Source organism: Otolemur garnettii, unplaced genomic scaffold, assembly GCF_000181295.1.
Source record: "Otolemur garnettii isolate 467f Iridium unplaced genomic scaffold, OtoGar3 scaffold00195, whole genome shotgun sequence".
NCBI lineage: Eukaryota > Metazoa > Chordata > Mammalia > Primates > Galagidae > Otolemur > Otolemur garnettii.
Window position 1 is genome coordinate 1,578,706 of NW_003852590.1, and position 19,613 is coordinate 1,598,318.

The following is a 19,613-nucleotide window of genomic DNA, read 5'->3' on the forward strand; positions in this document are numbered from 1 at the left end:
TGGGATAATCCTTCAATTGATGATATTTTCATTGTTTCCCATGTTACTCTAGAAACTCCTTTATAAAAATATTTTTTCATTTTACGTATTGATATTCTCAATTCTGTTCTTGTGAGATATTTTTATTTTGATTTAATACTCATTATTTTAAGGAAATGGAAAAGTATTAAATTTTACTTGTATTGGAACTAGTTACCTAATGACATTCAATTTATTAGATTTAAATGTGTTTTTAGTTGAATTTTCTAGGATTACATTCATAGCATCTGATGAGAATATATTAACCCTTCCTTTGTCATACTTAGTGTTATTAATTTCGCTTGATACATCATACTTGATAGAAATTATTGGAATAATAATGGTACTAGAAATCATCACAACTTCTTTCTAAACTAACAATCATAAACTATAACCATTAAGTATATTAAACAATGAACATTTATAAATTTGTAATTATGTTTAGGAAGTTCCCTTACATTACTTTTTGTTATTAGGAAGGGATGCTATTGATGTTTATCAAATGGATTTTTAGAGGGTTGCATTTTCTTTTTTTTTTTTTCCTTTTTTTTTTGAGATAGAGTCTCACTATGTTGCCCTTAGTTGAGTGCCATGGTATCACAGCTCACAGCAACCTCAAACTCTTGGGCTTAAGTGATTCTCTTGCCTCAGCCTCCCAAGTGGAGGTGGACTACAGACACCCACCACAACGCCTGGCTATTTTGCTGTTGTTGTAGTTGTCATTGTTTAGCAGACCCAGGCCAGATTTGAACCCCCCAGCCCCAGTGTATGTGGCTGGCACCCTAACTACTTAGCTATGGGCACCAAACCCAGGGTTACATTTTCTAATGTGATTGCTTGCTTGGTGTCCTTTAATTTGTTAATGAAGTAAACGAATATGGTGATATCCTAATATTGGACTAAGCTTTCATTCCTGAAATAAACCTGTTTGGACATTGGGTATTATGTGTTGATTTATTCACTGTTCTACACCTGGACTTTCTTTAAGGAAAAAGTATAGTTCCGGTCTATTTGGTCAATGTGCCGTAATGGGATAATTATGAAACTTTGATTCCAAGCGAATTAGAATCAAATTCTGGCCTCCTGATTTAGTAGCTGTGTAACTTTAGCAAATTAGAATCTCTGAATCTTGGATTTCTCATCTTTATGTGGAACTTTTATAACTTACTAAATAGAAATTTTTAATGCATAAAATATAAGAAGACATATAATACCCTAGCATTGGGCCTACTCTCAGTAATTATTAAATTATGTATTTTGTGAGCTAACAAATTAGGATACCAGGTTAGCACATAGCTTTACTTTCAAAGTGGATCGGGGTAGTTAATATGGAAACGTTCAGACATGTATACATAAATAGTAAGGTGATATAAATATTACACTAAATAAAATGGTTTCCACTATTACTACTTTAACAATACCAGCTGCCAATAAGTGAATCTCCTGGCTTGAGTACCTTTACAGAAATCTGTTTTTTTTATAACAGCCCTGTTCGATCCAAACATGTGTTCCTGTCAAACATTTCCCAGTATTTCTTATTTATAACTGTAGTTAGAAATGTGCCCAATGTAGTTCACTTTACATATAATCTCTAAAACACATTTGCAGTGGAATCATGACAGCATTTTCCTTCTCTGAATTTCTTTCTAGGACACATGGAAAGGCAGAAGGCCACTCTTTGCATAGCCAAATATTGTGTCTAGAAATTTCCTTTGGCAATGTATGTAGTAAATTTCTAAGTATGATCAGCATACATACTACATTGAAAACTGCAAAAGCATTTACCAAAACTCTGTCTAGCGCAGACTAGATTGTAAATAAATATACAAATAAATGAAAAGATAAGAATCTAATTAAAAAATAATTCATTTGTGTGGGAAACATCTTAATGTCTTTGAGGAGAGGGGGGATGATTTCAATAGAAAATATAACTTATCCATCCATTCATGCATTCATTCAAATAAGCACTGACTGAAGGTTTTCTAAGTCTCTGTGGTTGTGTGTTCTGTGTGACATGCAGGCCCACATGGAGATCACAGACTGGCAAGAAGAAGAATATTAAACATACACTTAATTCCAGAATTACTGAGACTCATGAAGAAATCTAATTACAAACTATATAACATAGAATATAAGTCTATAAATTTCCTGTTTAATATATAAAATTATTGGAGTTGGTGTTTTGAATCCTCCTTAATTACATTTGCATTGATAAGTGTATGTATCATGATACTGAATGTATCATGATCAGCTTCTGAATTTTGGAACACCAAAAATAAGGTTCATGATCTAGCGTTAAATAAACATATAAAATTATTAACTACAAAATTAAGGGATCATGTGCGCAATCAGAGAACAACATTGGAAGTCAGCTCTTTAGAGTTTAGCTAGTTCTAGGCACTAAACATCTCTTTTCTGCTTATTAGCAACACAGCATCAATAAAACAATAATAACTATAATAATGATGAAAGATAAATGACTACATCTTTATTTTTTTTAACTTTAAACAAATTTTTATTACACAAAGGTTGTCACACAATTGTATATTTCCCTACTTTATACACAATTATTCTTACTCTCCACAGAAAGGCTGCTTATTAACTTTTCATCTGGTGATGGCAAGCACTAAAATTCTGATTTTAACAGAACAGTAGTAAAAATGCCTCAGTGATTTAAGTTGAAAGCGGTACACTGGTATATGGCTCTTGCACCCAGTATCAGGAATGTAGAAATGTCTTTTTATTCAAAAATACGAAATAAATTATCTGTAGGCATGGACAATGGATGACAGCAGTAAACCATTATATTTGTCAACTGAAACCAGTTACTGATGGTTATAGTGATTTGCTTAAACATCAGCCAGCCTTTTCTTCACTTTCTCCAACTGACTTCTCTGAAGTTATTGGTGAGGAACACTGCCTTGAGCTTCCTGTCACAGTTCATTAATAGTAAAGCACTATTCTAGGAATTAGAACATGCCACCTCCCATACCACCCACTGCACCCATTCCAGGGTCCTTCTCTTCTTTAGGAAGTTCTGTGACTACAACTTCTGCTGTAGTTAACAGAGAAGCCACCCTAGCGGCATCCAGTAAAGCAGTTTTTATAATCTTTGTTGGATCAATGATTCCTTTTCCACCATATTCACAAGATCTCCAATCATAGCATCATAACCAACTTCTGCAGAACTTTGCATTATTTTCTCCACTATCAAAGATCCTTCGACACCTGCATTCTTAGCTATGGTCATTGCAGGAATTTTGAGTGTCCTTTTAATAATTTCTATACCAATATTTTGATCTTCATTAGCTGGAGTTAATGAGTGTAAGGCAGGAATGCACCAAAGCAGGGCACAGCCCCCTCCGAGAACAATGCCTTCTTCAACAGCAGCTCTTATGATATTAAGGGCATCTGTAACTCTGTCTTTCTTTTCATTTACTTCAACATTACTTGTTCCACCAACCTTCAGCACAGCTACTCCATCTGAAAGTTTTGCCAGAAGTTCATTCAGTTTTTCCTTTTCATATTCACTAGTTGTAATCTCTAACTGCTCAACAATTTCTTGAATATGTTTTTCAATTTGAGCCTTGTCACCTTTTCCTTTCAAGAGCATGGTATCACCTTTGGTCACAATGACCTCTCCAGTTTTTCCTAAGTCATGAGGCTGAACATCTTCAAGATTTAGGGTCAACCCCTCTTCTCGGAACACTGCACCACCGGTAGCAATAGCCATGTCTTTAAGCTGGTTCTTTCTATTATCACCAAAACCCAGAGCTTTGACTGCTACAGCTTGAAGACCAACTTTTAGCCTATTCAAAACAAGTGTGCTTAGAGCTTCTCCATCAACATCTTCAGCAACTATGACCAAGGGCTTATGGTGAGCATTGGCAATTTCAAGAGCAGGTATGATTGAATACTAGAAATTTTCTTTTCACTTAATAGAACATAGGCATCCTGGAATTCACATTTCTGACCTTTTGACGTGTTAATAAAATATGGAGAAATATAGCAAACTTCATGCCTTCAATAATTTCTAATTCATCATTCAGTGTTTTTCCATCCTTTACTGTGATGACATCTTTTCTTCCAACCTTTTTCATTGCATCAGAAATGACGCTGCCAATTTCTTTGTTGCCATTTGCAGAAATCGTAGCAACCTGAGCAATTTCCTCAGGTTTAGACTGCTTCTTCAGTTCAGCAATGACAGCATCAACAGCTAACATCACACCTTTCCTGATTTCCACTGGATTAGCACCTTTGCTTATTTTTTCAAAGCCTTCCTTGGCAATAGACTGTGCCAACACAGTGGCAGTGGTGGTACCATCCCCAGCCTCTTCATTTGTCTTATTGGCAACATCTTGAACAAGTTTAGCTCCAATATTTTTATATTTATCCTTAAAGTCAATTGACTTTGCAACAGTCACACCATCTTTTGTTACTTTGGGACTTCCCCAACTCTGTTCAATAATCACTGTTCTTCCCTTTGGCCCCATTGTAACGGCTACAGCTCGACGAACAGGTCTACACCTTGAAGCATGAATGCTCGGACATCTGCACCAAATTTTACATCTTTGGCATAAGCTCGAGTGAGATGGGGAGCCAGTGCCCTGGACGCTGGTCTTATCTGGCGAAGAACTGTGGGTAATCGAAGCATTTCTGCGGGGCGGTGGCAGGGCGTGCACACCGTGTGGCAGATTGTCAGCGGCAAGTCTTGACCACATCTTTAAATGTAAACCTAGTATAACCTAAAAAATACTGGCTGGCCAAAAGTAATAGAAAAGAGAAACAAGAATATACTGAGTAAATTGAAACATAATCAGAATTTAAAAATACACTATGATTTAATGTAGAAAAAATATGTAAGGAAAAATTACAGGTGAATTTTATCTAAGATTGAAGGCTCCAAATGACTATTTAAGGAAAAACTACTCTTAGAGCCTACAAACTGAATACAAGTAACTTTCACTTCTGGTGAGAAACAGCAAAATGACTAGTTGGTAGTATACTCCTTCTCTGGCCGTAATTACCAAGCTCCTTCACTTTCTTGTTCTCATAACCTTCTGGCAATAGTCTATAGGACCTTGAAAATCTATCACCCTCTACCTACACAAATTCTAAAATATCTATCTGAGGAACAATTGGTAAGATTTCTAAAAGCCACATATACCAGCTATATAATCCTGTTTACCTCCCCCACTTAATACATTAGGATATTTGACCTCTCCCATCATTTTCTCTCCCTATAAAAGAATCCTCTCAAGGAACTCACTCTTCATGGCAAACAAGAGTCTGAAAAGCAGGATCAATGTCCTTGAAGCAACTGGCAAGACTTGTCTTTTCTCTTTAGAAATGGAAATGAAAAATCACAGTGGATACAAAATACATACCAATATCCTACTATTCTCAGCACACTCTCCCTCTTACTTGGATCATTATCATCAGAATTTTAAATCCTTAAATATCTCACACCAACCTACAAACAAAAATAAAAACAGAACTTTCCTTGACATCTGCATTGTCAAATTCATGTCAGACTTTTTCTCAGCCCTTAGAGTTATTGACCTCATTTTGCACAGGGAAAAAAACCTCCATTAAAAAAAAAAAAATTGCCAAACTGTCTTATCAGGTTTTCTTCTTTTTTTTTTTAATTTTGGTTAATTCTTCCTTCTTCAAGCATTTCCTTTCCTTTGTCTCTGTAACAAAACAACCTCTTGGTTATACTAACTCTTTAATCAGCTCTTAGCTTTTTGACCTCAACTGTTCAAGTTTCTCACCATAGATTCTAAGCCCTCCTCTCACTCTGCTCTCACCTCCAAGTCTATAGCTTCCATTACCAACTACCAATACATTTCAAATTCACATTTTTAGCCCAAGATAATTTTACTGGGGTTGCAAACCTGTCTATAAAATTACTTACTGAACAGCTCCACTTAGACATGCCATGTATACCTCAAACTCAACAAGCCCAAAGCCAAAGGCCTGATTTGTCTTCACCAAAACACTATTATGAATAAATGAAGAAAGTAAATCAATCTGTACAAAAAAAATTACCAGTTCTTCTTCCAGTGTTTCCTCTCTCAATAGTCTAGGTGTATAAACTAGAAATATGAAATAATGCTTTGCTGACCCCAATATTCAATCTCTTCTTTAAACTCTCATTTCTAAATATATCTCTTAAACGTGGCATCTATTTTACAAGGCTTGATTTCTGAGTTTTCTGATTTGTTTCTTCACATTCACTGTTACTCCACTCCAATCCTTTGTGCATATTACCACCAAAGTAATATTTTAAAAGCTAAGATTTCATCCTGTTTTTCTTCCTTGCTTAGGAGGCCTCAGGTGCTTTTCAGCCTTTGGAGAACAAAGTCGTGTACTTTCATATACAAAGCCTTATGTGGTTTCACTTCTGCTTACATCTTCTGCTTTGTCTTATACTATCCATACTTGTTGTCTGCTCTTAGAATAAATTGTTATTTTCCAACTTTAAGGAGAGTTATTATTCAGGTCAACTTTCATTCTTTGAGAGAATTCACAATGCCATGGAGCAGATCAAGAACTCTGCCATACACTCTGGCAGTACAGCATTCTAGTTCTTCATAACACTTAGCATGGGTATGTATCAATAACTTATATAATAATTTGATTAATGTCTCTCTTTTCCAATTCTTCTTCATGATGATAGGCACCATGACTTTTTTTTGTGTCAGTTACATACATAGGGTGTAGCATAGGACCTATCATATAATTAATGTTTAATAATTTTTATGATATGAAAACTCAAATGAATTAATTCTATAAAGAGGGGGAATTGTTAACTTGATATAGGAGAATGAATGAGAGACTTTTCTCAGTTTGTTCTCTTTCATCTACATGAACACATCCAGATCAAGTAATACTGACATTCAAAATTGCCCATTTTATTACACATATATATCTTAATATTTTTTGAATGATTAGTCGCAGACCATAAGAGCAGTGTACAGCTTTGTACTTACTTCACTTTTGCATTTCCATTATGCAAAATTCTGGCTATTATTATATATCTACAACTTGAGGCATATTGATAATATAAATACAGACATAATATACATACTACAAGTATGTTGATAAAATATTTAAGGGAGCTGTGCTCATTGCCAATGGTAAAATTTAGAGTGGTCTTTCTTAAATTTAGGAAGAGATAGTTTTGACATCTTCCTGACACGAATATACTCAAAAGCGATAATGCCCGTTCTCTGGGCAATGCTTGACTACACTGATGAGAAAATTCTGATTTTAATTTCAATAAGTGGAACTTGATCATACGTAGCCAACTAATCTACCAGCTGCAAGGAGAAAAAAGGGAGAAGTCATTTTAAAGGCTTAATTTATGGCAGTGGCTACCAACTTTGAGCCATTTGCAAGCCCTGAAAAAACACTGGAGTTGACTAATCAAGGATTTATGCCCACAAGTAGCTAACATAGTACCATAAGCAACTCTTTGAAAACTGATGGATAAATTTAATACATACATAATATCTATCAAGATATAAATTTAATTTTAAAATATCACAGAATTCATTTAAAATTTTTATTTTAAAATGTTTATTAGGTGTTCATTGGCTGTAAATTGAGTATCTATTAGTCATAAAATTCTCAGCTGAATGTGTCTTAAAATATAATAAAGAAATTATTATGTGCTACTTTCCTGCTAATATCATCAAATCAAAGCTTGTATAAGACACTTTCCAGCTTTTTTAAAAATGTTATAAAAACTATTATACAGAAAGAAACACTATGACCAGATATTGAGTACTTTCAAATGAGAAAAATGCCAGACAAAATTGGCTCGCAAACTGAAGACCTCTCTTTATTGATTCAACAAAAAAAATCTGCCAGATACTATACAGTAAGCCAAGAATGTTCCCAACCTTATGGAGCTTAATAGTTTTGTCCAAGAATTTTAATCACAATTTTGATAAATCTCATCATATAGACATTTATTTCTTACCCTCAACCATTAAGTTTGTATTATGATTCTTATTATAACCAAAATAGCATTGCAAGTTGCTAAGCAGTAATTGTTCATATTATAGATGCAAAACGAACAAAATAAATATTTTTATTTCTCATAAATTGTGTGATTTAAAAAATATTTTTAAAAATTTGTCTCTTATGTACATGAAATTTTAAAAAGAGAGATGCTGTCCTTAGAAGGGAAAGTGGTTCTTCAATTCATTTCATTACCAAAAACTTATTTTAAATTATTCCAGATCATTTTAAAAACAAACTTTGTCATCTCTGCCTCATCATTATTTATACACCTTCTAGATTCCACCCCATAGGTTGGCAGGAATCTGCACGGTTATGTTGTTGGAGGGAAGTATTCATGCTGCTACAACAGAGTATGAATGAAAGGGCGTGTTCGGGATCTGCAGAAGTGTTTTTCTTGAACTGTACTGACTGTTCTTTAATGCCAATTGACTCATGTAAGGTCACACACTTCCAACACAATGAAGGAAATAGTGTCTGTTCTCCATCCATGTTACTTTAGTGAGTTTGGAAAGCTAACTATTCTCTCCAAAACCTGTTTTCCTTTCTTTCTTCATCACCAAGTATCTTGCAGTCAGATTAAGTATACCTAAATGTAGATAAGATGTGCTTTGCATAAAACTATTCCTATTGCTATGTGATGTGAGTGGACAAAATCAACCATGCAATCTTGTAACATTCCTCTTTTTGTCTTATGACTGTCAATGATATAAATGTCTCCAAATCTGATTCTACCATGACAGGAAGTTCCTTCAGGACAGGAAATATATACATGTTGCTTGTATTTATATTTGCCAGTGTGTAGCAAATATTTGGAATTTAGTAGACACTTAAAAATGGTGAGAGTAGAAATAAAATATGCCAATTCTCCATTTATTGGTCTATAAATAAGGAACTTACATTGTACAGAAGAAAGACACAAGAACTATAACAGCACTTGGTTTCTTAGTACCTTCCTACATATCTCAATAAATTCTTAGAAAAAAAAATATGAGGGAGATAACATTATTTTAATTTTTATCAATGGGAAAACTAACATCATAAGGTTATATTTCTGCTACCATCTCTATCTTGTTTACCTTGCCATGGTTTCCAATTTTGGCTGCATAATGGAGTCACTCTGAAAGATTTTTTTTTTTTTTTTTTTTTTTTTTTGTAGACACAGAGTCTTACTTTATTACCCTTGGTAGAATGCCATGGCATCACACAGCTCACAGCAACCTCCAACTCCTGGGCTTAGGCAATTCTCTTGCCTCAGCCTCCCAAGTAGCTGGGACCACAGGCGCCCACCACAACACCTGGCTATCTTTTTGTTGTTGTTGCAGTTTGGCTGGGGCCAGGTTTGAACCTGCCACCCTCAGTATTGGGGGTGCCCTACTCACTGAGCCATAGACACCACCCCACTCAGAGAGATTTTAAAATATCCCACCCAGATCACATCTCAGGTGAATTGAATCAAAGTCTCTGGAAATGAGATGCAAATATCTGTATTTCTTAAAGTTCCTCTGTATATTCCAGTGTGAAACTAAGTTTAAAAAGCACTTTTGTAGAGGAACCTGAAGAATACAGTTATTTCACTGATACATCTTACTTAAAGGTAAGAGCTAAGCATCTTTCAAGAACTGCTAATAATGAAGATAATTAATTAAAACAGGCCCAGAATTTCCTAGAGAATAATTAATATTTTAGCTTCTCAATGCTAAGTTGGATATTTTCAAATCAAAAGATGAAAATATATGTGCTTGAAAAGTTGAATGATGTGGTGGAGATTGTACTAAACCCAGAGGAGGTTTCCTGGGTTTAGAGATCTTCACGCATAAATTAAATTGGGCCTTTCAGTTTCCTCACAAGTTAAATGACCAGGTCGAGCTGGATGCTGTCTGTGATTCTATCCAGCCCTACAATTCTGTAACTGGTTTAATGAGTATCCCGACAATTGTTTTAAACACTTAAAATGTACAATTTTTATTTGAGGGTGTACACTTTATAGTTATGATGAAACAGGCCTTTGGTGGCAATCAAAATTCTTTGTTTTAGACTTAAGAGCTATATTAAATAAGAAAAATAAATCTAGAGCCTTTTGATTTTGATGAAGGGTTTTTCTTGGCTCAAATACTATTTTGGCTCAAATATTTTGAGAATGCCGCCCATAGTCCACATGAATTATTCCAACCCTGTTGGCTCCCATACTCTACAAGTCAGATTTAATGGAATAAGGTTGATTCTAATGAAAAGGGGCTTTGCCAACTGAAGAGAACCATAAGAACTACTTCAAGCTGCCAATAATCTGTGGCAAAATGATATAGAATATATTTATGGTTCAGAGTTACCAAAATTGAGACTACTGTTAAAAGATATCTCTCTTAACTTTACCATCGTGTTTAATCTTCTTTCTCCCATGTTTCATAATTGTTCGTGGGGCTAATTGCCTAACCTCGGTGTTAATCCCAACACTCTTCTTTGTTTCTTAGTACCTTCCCATGTATCTCAATAAATTCTCAGAAAAAAATATATAAGTTCGATAGTATTATTTTAATTTTTACAAATGAGAAAAGTAAAATTATAAGCAATCTAAGAACTTACTCAAAGGCAGTTAGTGGCAGAGCCAAGGCTTCTATCCTGCATTATTTTAGCAAGGAAAAGTAATTTATTATTCATTATAGAAATTATTTTTCACTGAAAATCATAATAGTATACATTTATGGGGCACATTGTGATGTTTTGGTATAGGTATATAATATAAAATGATTAAATTAAGCTAATTAGCATACCACCTAGCTTACCTATCACCTTCTATGGTGAGATATTTAAAATTTCTCAGTTATCTTACTCAATTACTTTTGACTACAGTCACTCTGCCATGCAGTAAATATCTATTCCCTCTGGCTATCTAAAACTTTCCAGGAGTGCCCAACTTCTTTTTTTTTTTTTCTGACACACTTTTGAAAAGTTAGAATTGTCTTGGCCTGCACAATAAATATGGAAACACTAACAAAAGCTGATTAACAAAAAAAGGTTCTTGCAAACTTTTTGTGATATCCAAAACCATAAATAAGCAAAACTCTCCTCAAATAATCTTCATGCAGCCTTCACAGAGGTTAGACACTCCTGCTTGTACCCTTTCCTCAACAATTTCCCATTCTCTCCCTCAAGACACCACTAGCCTCTGGCAATCACCATTATACCCCCTCCTTCTATGAGTTCAATATTTTTAAATTTCACATGTATGTAGGAGCCCATGGTGTTTGCCTTTTTGTGCCTAGCTAATTGCACTTAGCATAATGTTCTCCAGATTTATCCGTGTCAAATGGCAGAATTTCACCCCTTAAGGCTGAATAGTATTTCATTGTACACATATACCATATTTTCATCATTCATTCATTCATCGATGAACACTGAGGTTGATACCATATTTTAGTGTGAATGATGCTGCAATGAACATGGTATTAGTTCTTCTGTAAATGGTTGGTAAAATTCAGCAGTGAAACTACTCAGTCCTTAGCTTTGTTTGATGGGAGAATTTTTATTACTGATTCAATCTCATTACTTATTATTAGTCTGCATCTATTTTCTATCTATTCATTATTCAATCTCAGTAGCTGTGTCCAGGAATTTGTCCATTTCTTCTAAACTATTCATTTCTTTGGCATATGACAGTTCATAGAAGTACTTTATTATCCTTTGTATTTCTGTGGTGTCAGTTGTAAGGTTTCTGCATTAATTTCTGATCTTATTATTTATTTATTTTTAGAATATTACAAGGGTACAAACAGTTTGGTTACATGAATTGCTTTTGAAAAGTCCGAGTCAGAGTTATAAATGTTCCCATCACCCAGATAGCGTGCACTGTACCTGTTAGGTGTGAATTTACCTCTCCCCTCTTGCCCCCTCCCACCTGCTTGATTTCCATTGAGTTTTACTCGCAGATGTGCACATGGGTGTTGATCTGTTAGTTTCTATATTAAATAGGAGACTGGCTATTAAGTAAATACATGTGTGCAGAGGAATGAACATCATGCATGCAAGGCAGTCACCGGTTCTTAACACGTCAAAGGAAATGCTGAGAGCAAGACATTCTCCTGGCAAGCCTAGATCTTGTAACTCAGAGGCAAGCCCCCAAGTAACTCAGTGTTCGGGAATAAGATAAGATTGGCCACTCTATAGTAAGCAGGTGTTAAACCTTAAACCTTTTATGGTACTTCGTTGTGGGAGTTGTGGAGAAAGAGCACGTAATTTCCTTTCTGTGTGGTCCCTAAGTGCGTAGCTCCTGCATGTCATTACTTAGCACTCATCACACCTGTTGTGTATCCACTCAATATATAGCCACTGCAAAAGTTTTTTGGGGCTGTCCTGCACCTCTGGTGAGCCTCACCTCTTGCAGCTTGTACTCTCAATCTGTGTCCTGGCTATTTCCTTCATGCGGCTCTGACACTTGTGGTGTTTGTTTTTCCATTTTTGTGATACTTCACTTAGAAGAATGATCTCCAATTCCATCCAAGTTGTTACAAAGGTATTGATATTCCTTTTTATTTTCTTAATGACTGAGTAGTAGTGTATGGAATACATATATATCACATTTAGTTAATCCACTCATGTATTGATGGACACTTGGGTTGATTCCACATCTTTTACAACTGTGAATTGTCCTGCAGTAAACATTTGAGAGCATGTGTCTTTTTGATAAAATGACTTTTTTTTTTTCTTTAGATAAATACCCAATAGTGGGATTTCTGGATCAAATGGTAGGTCTATTGCAAATTCCTTGAGGTAGCTCTATATGGCTTTCCAAAGAGGTAGAAGTAGTTTGCATTCCCACCAACAATGTGTAAGACTGCATTTCATTCTGCATCCAGCTTTTCTTGATTTGGGATTTTTTGATAAAATCCATTCTTACTGTGGTTAGGTGACACCTTATTGCATTTTGTTTTTAATATCAGATTAATATGAGGATACAAGTGATTAGGTTCCATTGTTTGCTCTTGTTAGGTAAAGTTCAAATTGTACTTAAGCCCCTCACCCAGGGGACATGATGAACACCCTCATATTGTGCACATTGGGTGACATCCCACCAAATACCCTCCCCTCCCCCCGACTTGAATTTGTGTTTTCTCTTCTGTGTGGACATAGTTGTTTATCTATTGGTTTCATGTTAGTATTGAATATATCAGATACTTGCTTTTTCATTCCTGTAATACTTTACCATGAAATATACTCTTCAACTCCCTCCAGGTTATTACAAAAGGTAAGCATTTTTTCCCTGTATTTATCGGCCCTTAGGGTGTCTTCTTTTGAGCAGCTTCTGTTAATGATTTGGCCATATTTTTATGAGGTTGCTTCTTTTTTTTTCTTTTTTTTTTCTAATGTGCTTGAGTCATTTACAGATTCTGCTTATCAGCCCTTTACTGGATGTGTAGAATGAAAATACTTTCTCCCATCCTGCAGGTGACTATTCACTCTACTGATCATTTCTGTAGCTGTGCTTAGGGTTTTTAACTTAATCAGGTCCTATGTGTTGAGATTTGTTGTTGTTGTTGCTGTGATTACCTTTGCGGTCTTCTTCATAAATTCTTCGCACAAGCTGATATCTAAAAGAGTTTTTTCCAACATTCTCTTCTAGAATTTTTATACTTTTCTGCCTGTGTTTAAGTCTGTTATCTGTTGTGAATTAATTTTTTGGAGTGTTAAAGGGGCAGATCCTGCTTTAGTCTTCTACATGTGGCAATTTTTCCAGCATCATTTATTAGATAGGGATTCTTTCCCCCAGTTTATGTTTACTGCTTTGTCAAAGATCAGATGACAATGAGAAGATAACTTATATCTGGGTTTTCTATTTTGACCCATTGGTCTATGTCTCTCTTTTCATGCCAGTATATAGTTTGGGTTACTATAACCTTGTAGTATAAGTTGAAGTCTCATAAGGTGATGCCTCCTGATTTGTTCTATGTGGTTCAGGATGATTTGTCCATTCAAGCTCTTTTCTGGTTCAATGTGAAATGTAGAATTGTTTTCTCTAGATCTGCAAAAAAAATGATGTTGGCATTTTATTAGGACTTGCATTGAATTTGTAGATCACTTTAGGTAATATAGACACTTTAATAATATTTATTCTGCTGATCCATGAAAATGATACATTTTTCCATTTGTTTACATCTTCTGTGGTTTCCATTCTCAGCGACTCATAGTTCTTCTCCCTGCAGAGGTTTTTACCTCCTTGGTTAAATATATTTACTGGTATTTTATATTCTTTGTTGCTGTTGTAAAAAGTATTGATTCTTTGGTTTGATTCTCAGCTTGACTATTCTTTGTATAGAAATGCTATTGATTTAGGTACCTTGATTTTGTAACCTGAGCATCTGCTCAATTTATTTATTAATTTCAGGAGTCTCTTGGCAGAATCTCTGATTTCATTTTTTTAAATTTTCTCTTTTTTTACCTAGTTAATCTAGCTAAGAATTTTGCAATCTTTTCAAAAAAAATATTAGTTTTCTTGATCTTTTATTTTTCTAGAGCTTATTTCATTTATTTCTCCTTTGATATTTGTTATTGCCTTCCTTTTGCTAACTTTAGGTTTAGTTAATTTTCTTCTTCTAGTTTGTGTGAGTGTGTGTCTGTGTATGATGTATCATAACATTATTTATTTGAGTTGTTTTTCTTTTTGACATAGCATTTATCACTATAAATTTTCCCATTAGACTGGCTTGTACTGCATTCTGTTTGTTTTGCTCTCTTGAGTTTCAATTTTCATTTTACTCAAGGTATTTTTTTTTTATTTCTTCTGTGACTTCATTGTTCAGGAGCATGTTGTTTAGTTTCTACTTATTTGTGTATTTTCCAAGATTTTGCCTATTATTGTTGTCTAGTTCCATGACATTGTGATCTACAGTGGTACTTAGTATGATTTCAGCCATCTGAAATTTGTGAAGATTTATTTGTAGCCTAACATATTATCTATTCTTGAGAATGTTTTGTGTGTGCTTGAGAAGAAAGTATTCTGCTTCTGTTGGATGAAATTTTTTGTATATTTCTGTTAGGTCCATTTAGGCAAAAATGCAATTTATGTAATTTAAATCCAATGTTTCCTTATAGATTTTCTGTCTCAATAATTTGTTCATTATTGTCCATCACTAGAATATTGAGGTCCCCCATTACTATAGTATTGTATCTCTTCCTTCAGAACATTTAATAATTATTTGATCTATTTAGGTACTTTGATGCTGAGGATATATAGATGTACAATTGTTATGTTTTATTGGTGAATTAACTCCTTTATGCTTATGTAATCATTGTGTGTATCTCTTCTTTATAGTTTTTGACTTGAAGTCAAATTTGTCTAACAGAAGTATAGCTATTGCTGCTCTCTTTTGGTTGGCATTTGCATGGAACATCCTTTTCCATCACTTCACTTTCAGTCTATTTGTCTATGCTAGAAGTGAGTCTCCCATAGGAAGCATCTCGTGTTTTATGCATTCAGCCACTCTACGCAATTTTATGAAGAATTCAATTCATGCATATTTAAGGTAATTATAGGTGAATATTTGCTACTGCCATTATGTCATTTGTGCTTTGATTTTTCTGTAGGTTCTTTGTTTCTGTTTTCTTCTTTTGCTGTCTTCCTTGATTTAATAGTTTGTGTGTTGGGGGGGGGTGTTGGCAAGCTTTGAATCCTTTCCTATTATTAATTGTGCTACTGCTGTAGGTTTTTGCTTTGTGCTTACCATGGGCTTACACAGGCATTTTCATTGAAAAACACTACACCTTTAATTCCCCCCACCTTCATAATTATGATGTCAACATTTTATAATTTATATTTCTTTCATAAATTTTGTTTCACAATAATTTATTGTGCCTACAGTTGTTTCAAATAATTTTGTCTTTCAATCCTTAGAGTGTGAATAAAACTATTTACATACCACTCTTAAAGGATTAGAGAATGCTGCATATGACTATGTATTATTTATACCATTGAGTCTTAACTTTCATATGTTTTTAGTTTTCAAGAAACAGTTTTTATATTTCAACTTAAAGAACTTTCTTTAGAAATTTCTGTAAGATAGGCCTAGCGATGATAAACTTTCTTAGCTTTTGTTTGTCTGGGAAAGTTTTTATTTTTCCATCATTTTTGAAGGACAGTTGTACTGAGTAGCATTCTAGACTGGCAGGTTTCTTTTCCTTAATTACTTTGAATATATTATTCTATTCTCTAGACCTGCAGCATTTCTGCTAAGAAATCCATGGAAAACTGTATTGAGATTTCCTTGAATATGATATGTTTCTTATCTTTTACTCCTTTCAGTATTACTTTTAATTTTTGATAATTTTATTATAATATATCTTGGTATACTCCTCTTTGAATTTGGCTTTGTTAGTGACCTGTGAACTTTCTGTACCAGGAGGGTGTCATTTTTCCACAGATCTGGGAAATCTTCAGACATTATTTTCTTAAATATGTTTTCCTATGGCTTAAAAAATCTCTTCTTTTTGAACCCCTGTTATGTGACTATCCACTTTATGACATCTACAATTTCTACAGCTCTACTTTATTCTTTTGTCTTTTTGCTTCTCTTATTAGAGAATTATGAATGGCCTAATTCTTTCTTCTACTTCATTAAGTCTGTTGTTAAAGTTTTCTACTGAATTATTCAGTTTTTTATTATGTTCTTTACCGCTGGGATTTCCATTTTTTATTGTTTCTATATCTTTGCCTTTCTCATTTTTTATATATTGTTTTCCAATTTTTATTTAATATTTTTGTAACTATTTCTTGGAGTTCCTTAAATTCATTAAACAGATTATTCTAAAACCATTGTCGACCATTTTGTAGATCTACATGTCTTCCAGGTTCATTATTAGAACCTTCTTAGTTTATTTTGGTGGTGTCATGTATCCCCAAGTTTTCATAGTCTTTGTGACATTATGTTGATATCTGCACGTTTGAGGAGATGGTCACTTCTTCTGGTCTTTGCAGGTGTCCTTTGATGGTGATAGTCTTACTATTTAACATAGGCTAGAAAATCAGGATGGGCCTGCTGGTAGCAACATCAGACAGGCAGACTTAAGGGTCAGATTTTCGGTTGAGTGGGGCCACTTCCTTGCTCTGAGGTCAAATGGTGTCTGTACTCTATGGTCTAGTGAGACCACTAGTTGGATTTTGCTATCAGACAGAGATACTAGCTGGGCTTTGTGATAATCTGTTTCAGGAATGGTTGACATTTTCTTCCCTGGCTGAGTAATACTATTGTTTGGAATCTGTAATTGGCTGGGGCCATGTCTTGGGCTTTGAGGCTGGGTAAGGTATCTAAGGTTGCTACTCAGCCACAGAAGGTATGCTCCATAGATATACATGGACTTGGGCTTCTCTCCCATAGGGAGGCTTAAGAAGATCACAGAGGCTTAATAGAGTTACTGCTCAGCAGCTGGAGTCACATGGCAACAGATGAACCCTGTTCAGTTAGTCACTGACCTGCAGCTACCTCTAGTCTAGGGAAGACCAAGAATAAAGGGGTTTAGTTGAATCACTTCTCACCTGCTGGGGATGAGCAGCGCTAGGTGCTACATCTTGGGTAATCACTGACCTGCAGTTGCCTCCTGGTCTGAAGCAGACTTAACTGTAATACAAAGGCTTTGTGAGGACAGTGAATAAGGGACTCATGTCTGGTGATCTGAGGACTGCTTCTCGCAATGTAATATTGTTGACTAGTCCAGTGTGGCATTTCTGTTGGTCAGAACATAGAGCAATGAATTCTAAGATAATTCCCCAAATTTTCTATCCTAATATCTGGGCCTATGAATAAAAATAGATATTGCTTTCATGATTTAACAACATTATATGGCAAAGTTAATTCTAAAAAAGAAATATAATTTAAGTGGACCTGCCCAAATAATAGGAGCCATCACAAGCCAAGAGTTTTCTATGACTGAGTATGGAAGAGAAACACAAAAAGGATCTTATATGGCATTGTTAATAATGGCAGGGATCACTTGACAAAGAATCTCACTAACTTTAGGAGCTGAGTGCAGTTCTCAGTTGACTGAGAGCAAGAGCCCTGAAACTAAAAGAAACATCAAGAATAAGCTTGGAAATAATATTTTCACTGATCATCCTAAAGGAAACTCAACCAGCCATCACTCTGATTTCAGTCTTGTGATTCTCAGAGCAGAAAACCCAGAATGCTATCCTAGACTTCTAGATGATATAACTTTCAAAAATAAATTCAAGAATAATACATTTTTTCTTGGGAGAGATTTGATATGGCATTTTTTCAAACTTCACTTAGGCAAACATAAATCTAATTTATCCTTCCAAAGGATAACCTATTCCTTTTGTAAGACTTTCCATAAAATCGTTTTCAAAGTATATCTGGGCTAAATAAATATCACCAATAGAAAATTTGTTCTTAATTCTCATTTAGTCAAGTTACTAGCAATTAGTGTAATATATAGATATTATCTGCTTCACCTTCCTAGGTATATTGTTCCTTATATAAAAATTTATCTATGCTGTTGTGAAAAATAAAAATTAATTAACTCTTTAAAGTAATTAGAGGTAGGAAGAAAACTGCAACCAGAGTGGTAGCAAGGGCCAGGGAATCTTACCAACTATCTTGTTTCTCTTTTATAAGCTACAGGACTTTCCTCTTAATGCATTTTTAACATCTGATTTCCTCTGATTGCTCAAAACTTTAGCTTCAACTTTCCATAATAAGATTCACATGTATAGCAATTTTTCAAGTCCTGACCTTCTTCTTAATTGCAAACCATTTCCAATCTTTCTAATTCAGAATTGTAAGAGAAAAAAATCTGAGTTAGCTCACTTTGTCACATTAATTAACATTTAAGGCCAAAAGCCAACCTAAGAATAGCTACTACTAGAATCCTGATGCAAGAAAGAGGGGGGTCACAAATTCCAGAAGCTGGCTAGCTATGCAAGTAATGGAGAGAGCAGTCCCCAAGAACAGTCCCCTAGTGATCAGCTACTCTAATAAACACCTCATAATCATTTCTACCTTTCTTTGACTTACAGACTAAAATTTACCATATCTCCTACTGAAACAAAAGGAAACCACTCGTCTAAGTCACAGGTACAAAAAAAAAAGTCTCTGCAATTGAGAAACTATAATGCAACAGGTTTTATCATAGAACATTTTACTAAAAAAAATTTTTCTTGAATGTTATTGTAGTTGTATTGTAACTATACATCTATAAATGCAAATGGAAAATTAAACTGAATAAAGTTAATTTTAAAACCATCAGATAATTAGAACTGAACTGAGAGTACAGTTATTAAATTGATTAAATTATGCCACATTTTTCATCTATTTTTAAAATTGAGATCTATCACAGGTTTTTGTCAATCTTTTCTGACAAAAAATCTGTGCTAATACTAATTTTATAAGCAAAATTAAGTAGCTGATGTTTGTTTTTTTGTTTTGTTTTGTTTTGTTTTATTGAATGGTAACTATGTACATTAATGCACTTCTGGGGTACAGTGTGGGGTCTTCACATGCAATCCGAACTACTTCCATCAAACTGGCCAACACAGCCTTCATGTCATTTTCTCAGTCATT

The 19,613-nt window shown here is 34.5% G+C and overlaps 1 pseudogene across 1 annotated transcript; it reads right to left on the reverse strand.

Annotated features, from left to right (window-relative positions):
- Positions 1–2,523: 2,523 nt before the first annotated feature.
- Positions 2,524–4,692, reverse strand: LOC100956757 (annotated as a pseudogene). The gene has a single exon (XR_154743.2). The product of XR_154743.2 is annotated as a 60 kDa heat shock protein, mitochondrial pseudogene (transcript).
- Between the last annotated feature and the right edge of the window lie 14,921 nt (positions 4,693–19,613).